Below are 13309 nucleotides of genomic sequence, written 5' to 3'. Positions count from 1 at the left end.
TCTGGTGCCCAATTGCGTAGACATCGCCTTCTTATTAGTTAGAATTCAGTCTTCCTTTCTTCCTTCTCATCCCTGGGAGTGTGGAGACAAGCAACTAAGACACAAAGGAATCGAGCCAAAGACTACAAAACATTAATGGAACACTCACTCCAAATGAGGTTTTTTTAAAGAGGCACTTTAAATGCAGTGAAGACCTAAGCATGGACATCAATGTTCCTGTGAGCAGAAAATAACATCTACAAATAAAGTTTTAGTGGGAGGTGAATCATTTCATTGCATTAATATTCATATTGCACACTCATATGCGCAATTGAAGAGAACTTTATGAGCCTGTCTGGCACTTAGGAAACAAACTACAGTCCCAGATCAGTCTCATAACCATTCAAAGCATCACCCACAGCAGGCACAGGTGCTCTCCAGCTGCTGTCCGAGATGATGCTTAGTGGCGCAATCTCTGAGCATCAGCATCATTTCTGCTCTGATCTCCCACATACGTCTGCATTGCTATTTGTCCTGTCTCAGTGCTGGGAGGAACAGGGTGACCAGGGCCTTCCCAGTAATATTCTTGTCTTCCACTTAACCTTATTTGTGGTTAGAATGACATTCCTCTTGGCTCCTCTGAGGATTCAAGGTCATAGTAACTGAAGGTTGGTACTTGAGAGCCTCCTATTCCATTTCTGTCTGATCTGACTTCTGACTCGCACACAGCTGAGCAGTCGTGGGGGTGGGGGTGCCTTTGAACCTTTATTCAGTGGTCTTCTCTGAGCAAGTGCAAAGTGGCCAGACAATATGTACCACCCCTCCTAGTACTAGGAGCGTCTGACTTTCAAAAATATATATTTTATTTATGTATTTATTTATTTACGGGGTAGAGGCAGGAAGAGAAAAACTGAGAAGGAAGTATATAGGGAGAGAGAGAGACTTTGCACTGCTTCATCACTTGTGAAGATTTCTCCCTGCAGGTGGGGACCTGGGACTTGAACTCTGGTCCTTGTGCATGGTAACATGTACCATTGCTCAGCCCCAGAGTTTGAATTTTTGATAAACTGGCCTGGCCTTGGAGAGTCTCTACTGGCCTAAGACTCGCACTACCTTATTATAAACAATGCATGTGCTCACCATGTTGAACAGTCTTCCTGAAGGCATCTATCTTCCACTCTTGAGAGGTTGGGAGTGACTTCTCCACTTCATAGAGTCCCAAGATCCACCCCACTGTACTCTTCCTCCCACAGTTGCCTGAGAGATAATCTAAGGGCTATTGATAGTTCCTGAGGGAATGGCCTTCACATTTTTTACCTTATGGTCCTGTGAGGAGTGGGAAGCATACCAGCAGAAGAAGAGAACATTCAGATTAGAGGAACTGAGGAGAAAGCTAGGGTGTCAGAGGAAAACATTCACAAGAGAAGGATGTCTAAGGACACCCCAAGTGGGGAAACCACCTACTTTGCTGCTGAGAAACCTAGGAAGTGCCTGGCCCAGATACGTAGGGTTTGATTTAGCAACTGCATGTTGGCCGTCTAATTCCCAGACTGTTTGGTGTCAATATGCACATTTAATTGGCCTGAGGAGAAAAGGGTCCTGTTTTGATGAACACACCCTGCACTAACTGGCAAACTCTTGGGTGCTAGAACTGTATCTTAAGGAGATCACTTCTGCCCTGACACACCCCATCTGAGCCCTTTTCCCTCAGTTTGACCCAGTTTCCTGAAACTGCTGTGTTGCCACTTTGTCCTCTCTGCCAGTGCTGCCCACACAGGGTGTAGGTCTTATCCCTGGGCTGGAGACAGCCCCATATAACTAGCATCTCTGGTCTGGTCTACCCAGCTGGCACTGCAACCCACTCTGGCGCTGTGGTCTCCTTGTCAGTGGGAGGGGAATTCTGGGAGTCTTGCTTGTGATGGGCCATGATGATAAAGGAGGTCACAGAGGAGGCACAGGGCCATAGCCTGACCCCAGTGCAGACATCTCTGAAGACACTGAGACTGTGGCAGCCTACATTCCTGATGTTTCTGCTGCTGCTGTGGCCACCCCTGGGTTCACCACAAGCCCTTAAGGGTCTGTTGTGTGAGCTGCTTTGTAAGCAGATCCCAGCTCCTTCCCATATAGTCGTATCCTTGCACTATCATCTGCACATAAGGGCTGGGGTTAGGGGGAGGATCTGGTGGGGGATGGAAGTCTTGTGACTTTTGAGAGCCAATAATTATACCATGTCACGGTGTGGGGACAATCCTAAGGCTGGAAGTCACAATTGGGGAGGGTCCTATAACCCTACTGCCATTTCTCCAGGGAGAGAAAAGGTAGTAAGAAAACTGAAGTGATAGTACTACCCTGATAATCCCCCTAGATTACTTTTTATTTTTAGATTTAATTTTTCTATTGACTTAATGTTTTTCTGTGAAAAAATTTATCTTGAGCTGGTTTATACTGTATGTAATATTAGGAAGATAGTTTTGCATTTGTATATGTATGTATAGGATTCATCACTTCCTGTAATTTTATTTATTTTTAATTATTATTTAGTGTATTAGTCTTTTTTTTTTATCAGAGCACTACTCAGCTCTGGCTTATGATGGTGGTGGTGGTGGTGGTGGCAGGAGCGGGGGAGGGGGGGGAGGAGATTGAACTTGGGACTTTGGAGCCTCAGGCATGAAAGTCTCTTTGCAAAACAATTGTGCTATGTATCCCTGCCTTATTTAGTATATTAGTGATGTAATAGATTATAAAATAAAATTCCACACTAAATTCTTCACCACCAAAATTCTTTGTCCCCAACCCCTTTCAATGGTAATTACCATAGTTCTCTCAAGGTTGAATATATGTATATATAATCTGTTTTCAAGTTCATGTGTTTCAATTCTCTATATTCCACATATGTGTGAAATCATACGGTAGTTGTCCTTTACTTCCTTCCTTACTTCACTAAGCATAATCACTGCCAGTTTCATCCATTTAGTCTCAAAGGACACAATATAGCCTTTTTTAAACTGATGAGTAGTACTCCATTGTGTAGATAATCCCAAGATGACTTCTTATTCTCCTCCTCCTCCTTCTTCTACTACTACTATTAGTAGTTGTTCTTGTTCTCCTAATTTTTGTATTTATGGGGATCAAGTTAGTGATTTTTATGGTATTGATAAAGGCTTCTCCCCAACTCTATTTAAGTATTTCTCATAGCACACACTCCAATATTTTAAACTTTTAATCAGGAAAACAAAAAGGCGCACACCAGAGAAGTATGTGGGTTATTTGGGCAAAGATGAATGACCACATGTGGAAGCTGATACCATGTTCTATTAACTTCTAAGTTCCCACTTTTACTTCCTTCTCAAGATACACCTACATCCATTATGGTTTCTGGGTGTCCTTTCTTTTTCCCTTTCCCTCTCAGATAAAGGAAATAGCAACTGGATTCTTCAAGTGTTCTCCAGAGTCTCTTCTTACTAATTGATGGGACAAAAGTGGAGGCTCCAGTTACAAAAGTTCCATGTCCTAGTGAACTGGCATTCAGGGCCATCTGGTCATCTTCCCCTAACATTTCTTTCATTGGGAATATGAACAAAATTCTTTTTGAGGGTGTAGAAGGAAGGAGTTCTGGCTTCTGTAGTTACTTCTCTACTAGATATGGATGTTGGCCAGTCAATCCATACTACCCTTGGGCTATTTTTTAACTTCCAATTGTTCCAATTCTATTCTGTCCTCAAAAGCTAAAACAGATAGATATTTATCCATGAACAGATGCCTGACTTTCTTGATTCAGCAAATATTTAGTGATAACTCACTGGTTTTGGATCCTTGAGCAAAGATGTTGGAAAGAAGATTGGGTAGAGTAAACAACACAAGCCTGTCACCAATGCAGTGCAGGAGTTGAGGAGGGCCTTGGTGAATAGCTCTTCAATGGAACTTGGCTACTCTGAGGAAAGTGCTTCAAGCATAGTCTGAAAGAACTGGACACTCTTGGCTGCAGTGCTTGTAGAAGGTATCCAGATGAGGTCTGGGCAGTGATGCACCTAAAGGACAAAGTTACTCAATTCAGTATTCACTTTCACTGGTATTTATCATGTGTTTTACATGGGAACAACCAATACAGGAATAATACAAATGAACAAAGTCCTGGACCCATGAATAGGGATCATAGAAGGGTATCCAGGTTGTCCCAAATTGTTCTCTTAGGGAGGAAACTCAGAGAAGACTGGATGTTTTTCCATAACATTCCCTTTTTAACATGGATCAAGGAAAAGGGAGCCCGGGCCACTGATCCCCTAAGAACATACTGGATATTTCAGTAATCTTGTTTGGCTTAGTTTTATCCTGTAGAACTTTTTTTTCCTTGTACTCTCACATTTTTTAGGCACAAAGATAAGCATGAAGCTAGCTCTCTTCACTAACTTGTTCTCAATTTTTGAGGACAACTAGAAGAACACAAGTAGGGAGTACTAGAAGAAGAAAGGGGAGCAAGGAAGTGAGGGGCTACAGAGACAAAGAGAAAGCAGCAGAGAATTAAAAGGCAGATCTGGTGCCTCAGTTGGAAGTGGAATAGAAAGAGGTGACATTTCAGTAAATTTATTGGGGGAAAGATTTCAACATAGAAGACATAGAAGAAATGAGAATGGCATACCAGGTAAAGCCAATAGGGCAAGAAATGACTGAGGTATAGAAAACACAAGACATGATTGAGGAGTGCCATAACAACTGGTTCCAGAAGTTTATAGGCTATATAAAATCTTGCTTTTAGAAATAATTTTGTTTTCTTTGCATTTTGCTTTTTTAATGAAGTCAAGAGAAACATTAGAATTGAAATTCAGTTTAGTGACTCAGAAGTGGTGGTTTAGTTGGTTTTGGTTATATAATGTTTTGTGTGTCTTACTGGGTTCAAACAATATCCTTTGTTTGCTTTCTGACCGTTGAGGGTGCTTTGCTTAGCCAATTTTTCTGTCTCAGCCCAGAAGTGTGTCTGTTGGGTTTTGACACATGGCAATGATATATCCTTGGCAAAGACACTTCCATTGCTCACTGTTCAAGAGAGTAGTGGTGGGAATCACTCTGTTTTCCTTATGGGATCTGCTTAGAAATACTGAAATGTGTGAATATATATATGTGAAAATTGCCAATTTCCATAAACATAGTCATAGTCATGGAAACACAAATGCTCAAGATCAACAATTTTTCTGTGCTCTCTTATGATTTGAATCACCCTTCCCTCTCAGATTTGTTGATTCATCAAAGAGCAACTAAAAATATTATGACAACAGTATTTTTTTTTCACTTTAAATAAGAGGACAAGAGGGACCATCCAAGTGTAAGAGGAGCAATTAACCAACTTAATTATCAGCAATACATTGTCAGTAATACTTAACTAAGCTTTCTCAGTTACGTTATATGCTAGTATGATTAAATTAAACTCAAGAATTTTTTTTTTCCAATTTGGCAGGATATGCTAGGGACATGTTGATTAAAGAGTTGGGGATGTTGATTGTGGGGACTCATGATGGCACTGTTATCCCTGAAGAACAAGAAATACAAGAGGACTAGCGGCAGGATACATCCCAGGATCCATAATATGACATGGCAGAACGTACAAAAGTTGGCTCACAGAGCCCTCTCTCCTACCCCTCCCCTGAATGTCTTATGTGATGACTGGCCAGTTGTGTTTTGTGAGTGAGCGTGTTGAATGACCAAAAATTTTTGCATGACCCATCTGCACAGAGTACTCTATAAGGTAATTTTATATTTTATATAAAAATGCTGGATGCAGCCAAAATTTCTGGAGACGTCCAGAAAAAAATTCCAAAAATTTTTTTCTCTATTTTGATTTTAAATATAAGTTTTGGTATATATGTAAGTGTTTAGTCTTAAACTGTGTGAGTAATGATAGATATAAAAATTTTTTTAAATGATATGTTTTTATAACAAAAGTTTTTTTTTCCTCCTGTGTGTCATAACTAAATGTTTATATGTATGTTTCAAGTTTGGTAAAACATTAACTTAATGGTTAAAAGTGTAACCTTGAAGCTATATCACTACCAGGAAAGGTAAAGTTAATTTGCTAAAGTTACTAACAATTTAAGGTAAAGTCTAAATATTTAATGTGACAATAGATCCCCAAAACTAAAATGCAAATTCTATTTACAGGATGCTTTTAGAGGGCCCCCAAAAGTGCCCTGTAAACTATCTTGTGGAAATTAATCCACAACAGATCTGGCATCAATCTGGCACTGCAAATGTTAAAACCATTGTCACTAACATACGTTAACTCTCTAAGTAACCTGAGTCTGTTTATACTCCAAAGTAAAAATGGTTAAAAATCAATATATATTTTAACTATAATTGGTCTAAAGATCCTGCTGTAGAGACTGCTACAGAAGGTCACATTAGATGACCTTTTAAACAAAATCATAAGGATATTCAAACCAATTATAATCATCGAGGTATCAATTATAGTAAACCTCTAACTTGTTACAAGTTTTATTATTTTTTTTCACAAGTAAGTGAGTACAGCTATCAAGCCTTCATATGAAGAATCATCTGTTCATATGGTAAGGTATTAAACTATAAAAAGTTCCTCCATAAACAACCTATGTAAATTAACAACATTCACATATTCTTGTAAACTTAACTGGGGTATCTTGTCTTGCCACCATAAACCATGCCTTTGTCAGCCAACAATTTAAAGATGTTTCCCTTTATAATATCACCCATGCCACGGAATCCTTTACTACCCCCAAAGACAAATGGCTGTTCCCCTAGACATCACATCCACTGACTGCTTCCCTTAGACTTGAGATATGATCCTACCTCTTCATACCAATGGATACACTCCCCCTTCCTTACCTGTCTACCCTTAGTTGTGGGACCCTAGCTTGTTTTACTTCTTCTGCTCACAATAGGTCCTATAATTCTTTTTTTTAAAACATTTTAATTTATTTATTAATGAGAAAGAGAGGAGGAGAGAGAAAGAAACAGATATCTTTCTGGTACATGTGCTGCCAGGGATCAAACTTGGGACCTCATGCTTGAGAGTCTAACGCCTTGTCCACTGCGACACCTCCCAGACCACGGTCCTATAATTCTTAACAAGCTCATGGCCTTTTTGCAGCAACAGATTGATGCCATAAAGATGCCACCTATACAAACTCACTATCATAGGCTGGACATGGCAGAATATTGAGTTGCTGTGGAGGATTTGCCCTCCTCCATCAGAATGTCCACCATGTAGAGGACTGGCTAGCCAATGACGGGTAAAAGGGAAACTAGTGCTATCCAATCAACCTAAGACAGGGCACTACTGGTACTACTGAGCAAAAATGACCAGGTGTTCCAATGACGGGTAAGATGGAAGGCTGATCCCCAACCTAAGACAGGCACAGTCTGCCCTGCCACAAAACAAAGTCCTCCAAATATCAAAACATGATATAAGAAAGGGGGACATGTGGGGAGCCACATGTGCCCTCAAGGTTGCTATTGGCATGGCCATAGAGTTTATGTTAAAAGATAGTTCCTGGGAATCGGGTGGTGGTGCAGCGGGTTTAGCGCAGGTGGCGCTAAGTGCAAGAACCGGCTTGAGGATCCCAGTTTGAGCCCCTGGCTCCTCACCTGCAGGGGAATCGCTTCACAGGCGGTGAAGCAGGTCTGCAGGTGTCTCTTTCTCTCCTCTTTTCTGTCTTCTCCTCCTCTCTCCATTTCTCTCTGTTCTATCCAACAACCACAATATCAGTAATAACAACAATATAATTACAACAATAAAACAACTAGGGTAACAAAAGGCAAAATACCAAAAAAAGAAAAAAAAAAAAAGAGAGATCCCGCTTCCCTACACCTTAGAGTCCTTGTTAAAAGATAAGTTCTTTTTCCCCATGAATCACCCAGGACCTTCCAGATAACGGCTGACTACCATGACAAATAATATAAAACAATAATAATAAATGAATAGGAAAGATACATCCCCCAATACTCAGTTGGCTAAGGCACCAAACCTCTTTTTCTATAAAGCATTCAAATCAGATGCCCTGCTAACCACGAGAAGCAGATTGTTTGTGTTTCTTCTACAGGAATCCCGGAAAAAAACATCTGGACCCCTGCACACCCTGACATCACCCACTAGATGGCACGACTACAGTGGCACACCCCCCCAAAACCCTAGATGTCACCTGACGCGATCTGAAGAACCTGATTCACAGACTCCAAGGACAGAACTTTTTTATTGCCTGTCTGCCTTTCCTGCTTCTGCTTTGACCTGTCACATATTGGCGGTTCCAGCTCACTCTCTACAGAAAAGCAGAATTCCAGAGGCTGACCTTCCTCATGCAGCATTTCATCCCCTGCCATTTCTCCCCCTAGTCACCTACTTTGGACTGAGACTTCTATCGGACTTGCTGGTATACCCTTTGGACACTTTAGACAATTTTACAGCAGCTTCCTTCCCTTCACGTTGCTGGTTTTTCATAGACTGACCCTGAGTAGTTCATAGACTTTACACACTGCTGCCCTGGGCATTAGATAAAAGGAAAGGGGGAGATGCTGGGAAATTATGCAGATGCAGTCACATCTGCCATGTTGTCCCCTTAGGCTACTGCTAGTTCCCTCGAGAGTTGGGACATTCTTGGAGTGCCTGTTTCACCAAGTTGTGCCCTCAGGGCATTGTCTATTTCCCCACGATATTTGGAGTGCTTTGGTTACTCCTCCCCTTTCCCATTTTCATGAAAGTTATTATCCTATCCTGGAGTGCTATGGTTACTTCTCCCCCTTCCCATTCTCGCGAAAGGTACTCCTATAAAAGCCCTTCTTCTTCCGCACCTCATTCTCTTGCCAGCGCTTCACTTGGGTGTTCAGACGCAGGAAAGGTTACTGAGTGAGGCGGCCATTTTCGCTACCTCCACGTGGCCCAACCTGTTTCTCTAGCACCCAACTCTGAGGTGCCAGCGCAAATAAAGATTTGTGTTCCCTCTTCGCTCTGGACCTCCTCTCTCTCTTCTCCGCGGCACACAACAACAGTTGATTAGATTGCCAAAACTGAAAAGACTGTACTAAGTCTATGAGAATCAATTCCTAGACACATTTTCAAGCTTGAAGTTTCAGAATATTGAATCTGACTGTAATCCTTTTTCTGAGGCTGATGTCTGAAACTACCACCTAACCAGTTGCTTAAAAACAACATTTTACTCCCTCACAAATTAAATGTTTGAAATCAAGATGTCTTCAAAGCCAAATTCTCTCTGAAATCTCTAGAGGAAAAGTCTTTCTTGCCTCATTTACTTTTGGGGTTCTCCAGGTCTCTAGTGACTTGAGGATGCAAAACTCTAATAACATCTTTCTCTGTCTCCACATGGCCTGCTTCTCTGGTCTAAGGTCCGTTTCTGACTCCCCCATCACTTTTATCTTACAGGGACACCTATCATTGGGCTTAAGCCTCTCTCCCTAATCCAGGTTGATCTCTGAGAGCCTTATTTTAATGCCACCTTCAGAGATGCTTTCCACAAATAAGGCCACATTCACTGGTTCTTGGGTTTGAGACAATTACTGGGAGTGTCTTTCTTTCTCTCCCCCTCTTTGTCTTCCCCTCCTCTCTCCATTTCTCTCTGTCCTGTCCAACAACATTGATGTCAATAACAACAACAATAATAACTACAACAACAACAAAACAATAAGTGCAACAAAAGGGAAAAATAAATAAATATTAAAATTTTTTTAAAAAAGATACAATGACTGCTGGCACAAGGACATGACCCTAGATATTCAACATGTCCACATTGGTGGAGGGATTACCTTTCTAATAGGTAGGGAAGGGCTGAATTGAATTCAGTGCAAGGAGACTGGAGACTCCAGCAAGCCCTCTCTAAATAGACTCATCTTTGAGCAAAAGAAATTATGCAGAATTTATAAATTCATTTCACTAACCATAGTGCATTCTAGAACCTTGCCAACAATTTACCTGACAGGGTGCAAGGGTGGGAATTAGAGATTCCCAAAGCAGTCTCCATGCTGTCCTTCACAGCACACCTTGTTGTTCCCTGGGCTTTTTCTTTTCTCTTCTTTCCTTCCTTCCTTCCTTCCTTCCTTATTTTCTTCCTCCTCCCTCCCTCCTTTTCTTTCTTTCTTTCTTTCTTTCCTTCTTTCTTTTTTATCTCTCTAAAAAACAGAAAACTGTGAAGTGATTCAGTCGGATATTTGATGCTCTGAAGCATGAATGTGTTATGGAATTTTTTAAAAGTACATTTTAAAGAGAGGCTTCTCTGTAGTGAAAACAATGTAGTAAATAATGCACATCCAAGAATATTTCAAGAACATTGAAGAGTGTCCATAAAAGGTCAGAGTTCCTCATTTTTCATACGAGAATATTAAAATGCAATATTCATAGATGCGAAGTCAGCTCCCTTAGCAATAATTGCAGAATCTTTTTTTTCTTTTCTACAAGCTGAGGAAAGGAACATGGGCCTCTGCATGTCCCTGTCATTCTCGCCAGTGTTTTGTGCTGGTGTCAGGAAATTGCCTGGAGAGCACTGACTCACCGGAAATGTTCTTCTTTCGAGAGTAAACAGCAAGAATGAGATCATGTCAGCACCATTTTCCAATTTCATTTTTAATTGGCTAATATGCCTCTGACCACTGAAGAGGAAATAAGTGGATGAGGGTTGGTGAGAGCTTAAGGACCGATATTATTACCTTGCATGTTCCTCTAGATCATTTTCCACCATCCACCTGAGATGTGGTTATTTATTAACATAATGTGGTTATAGATCTATCTGTGGGGCTTAGAGATGGAAATTGAAACTCTGTGATGATTTAGCTGGAAGTTACTGGAGCATTCATAAAGCTGTCAGAATTACAAGAGAGAGCACATTAAGAAAACACCAGCACTAGTTGCTATTAAGTGGATATTCAAACATCATCAGCACTGTTACTCACAGAAGGCTGGTCTAATTTATAAGCTGCTGTACAAGAGGGTTAATGGTAGCAGCATGTTCAAAGGAAAGTGGATCATAACAATGGCATTAGTAAGAGTGATCCTATCTTTTAAAATAAGGTGTAAATCAGAGCATAGGACAGAGAGTGGGACTGCTGGTGGGACTATCTTGATTTATACATTTGTTTACATCATTAGAAGGTATTCTCACAATAAATCATGTGTATTGGAAACAATGGTATAAACTGAAAGGGCACAAATTCAACTTTCATTTAGTCAGAAAGTATTCCTTGCTAACTTCTTGGATGCCAGTTTTAGTGCTACCTATTAAGCAGGCAGAACTAAACCAACTACCAATAAAGGTTTACTGCACATCAAGCATGTAAAAGATGTGACTGACATCTTTTCAATTCACAATCAGATACATACAGATTACATTAAACACTTGGGAAGTTAGAGGTGACTGAGAATTCCTAGGAATAGCGCCAGGTGTCTTCATTGAGTGGACAGGTTGTTGGCCATTCCTTGCTGCTTTCTACCAGTTCAGGAGACTTGGGCCTGAGTGCGAAGAATAGCTGTTCTGAGCTGACATTTCTAGAACTTCAGAGCTAGAGGAGGTGGAACGTTGAGTGTGATCCCAGTGCCCTGGAATAATACCAAGTACCCCAGGCTGGTGATCTAGTCATGACTGTGATGAGATCCTTCTCCAGCTCAGATAGATGAAGCTTAGGCCTTTTGAGACCCAAACACTGCAGCGCTGAACAAGCTCATTCTTTCTGTTTTCCTTCCCATATAGACTCAATTGCAACTGTAACCACCTGAACTGTCTGCTCCCCATCTCTTCAGCCCTGTCTGTGCCCAAGGCTGTGAGTAGGTGTGCGGAGGGTCATGGCACTTTCTTGTGTTCACTGTGGGCTCCTGAGCACTGATCCCTGCCAGGCCAGGAGATTTTGCAGTACACACATGCATCTGTGAAAACAAGTTGTCCTTAGAAAATCTGGGGCAAGTGGTTTTAGGAATATAACTGCTAAGCCAAAATTTGAAAGACACAAAGTCCAAGGCTAAAAAGCAGTATTCCATGGAAATGAACAACAACAAAACTAGGGGTCAGTTACAAAGGTAAGAAATACATCTGGGAATGAGCCTTATACCTAGAAATAAAGCTAAAGGTAGAGAGTAATACTTAGATATATAGGAATTTACATCTAAAATTACACTGCATTGACAGGGGGTGTCTGCATTGGCATTCACATGACCCCAGTTTTAGTCCCTGGTACATCACATGGAAGTAATACAGGCCCTCCCCTTTTAAATTACTCTTTTTAAAAGACATTTTAATATTCATCTATTTATTTCCTTTTGTTGCCCCTGTTGTTTTTTTTGTTGTAGACATTATTGTTGTCATTGTTGTTGGATAAGACAGAGAGAAACAGAGAGAGGAGGGGAAGACAGAGAGGGGGAGAGAAAGATAGACCCTGCAGACCTGTGTCACCGCTTGTGAAGCGACTCCCCTGCAGGTGGGGATCCGGGGGCTGGAACCGTGATCCTTACTCTGGTCCTTGTACTTCATGCCACGTGCGCTTAACCCCCGGCGCCACCTCCCATCTCCCAGCCCCCCCGTTTTTATTCCTAACTATATTAAGCTAGAATATATATATTCCATGTGAAGGGGAGTTTAGTGGAGTGATTAAATACTCTGAAGCAATACCGTCAATGATCGGGTTTCTGTGTCGGAGCATCAGTCATTTCCTTTGCAGCAGAAATGATGACCACTGTACATTTGTGGGATTGAAATTGGAACCTATTCTTGTTCTGACAATAGTAAAGATCCCACTCTCCAAAAGTTACTGCTGCTTGAAATTAGCCTAGAGTTTGAGAGTGGACAGGTATCCTTTGTTGACATTTGACTAACTGATATCCTGCTATTTTACTATTTTGCTTTGGAAAACAAAAGTTGGAATCTCAAGCTCCTGCTTTATGTAAGGCATTTGCTACGATTCCTCAGACAGATGATTCTCACCCACATTCTTCTGGGAATGTTGATAGAAATATAGTCTTGGGTCCGGGTGGTGGTGCATCTGGTTGAGTGCACGTATTACAACGCACAAAGACCCAGGTTCAAGCCCTCAGTCCCCACCTTCAGGAGGCAAGCTTTGCGAGTGGTGAAGTAGTGCTGCAGGTCTCTCTCCCTCTCTCCCTCTCTATCACCCTCTTGATTTCTGGCTGTCTCTATCCAATAAATAAAGATGATAATAATAAAAAAGAAATATAGTCTTACTAGGCTACTTTGTTTGCAGAGGACAGACTTAAGATATTTTAATAGAGACTGGTGAATGTTTCAGTTATCTATTTATATATAACAAATTACTCCCAAACTTAGAGTTTGAATCAGTAAACATTAATTTTCTCAGT

Source organism: Erinaceus europaeus, chromosome 16, assembly GCF_950295315.1.
Source record: "Erinaceus europaeus chromosome 16, mEriEur2.1, whole genome shotgun sequence".
Lineage (NCBI taxonomy): Eukaryota > Metazoa > Chordata > Mammalia > Eulipotyphla > Erinaceidae > Erinaceus > Erinaceus europaeus.
The sequence above is the reverse complement of the archived record's forward strand: the minus strand, read 5'-3'. Positions refer to the sequence as shown.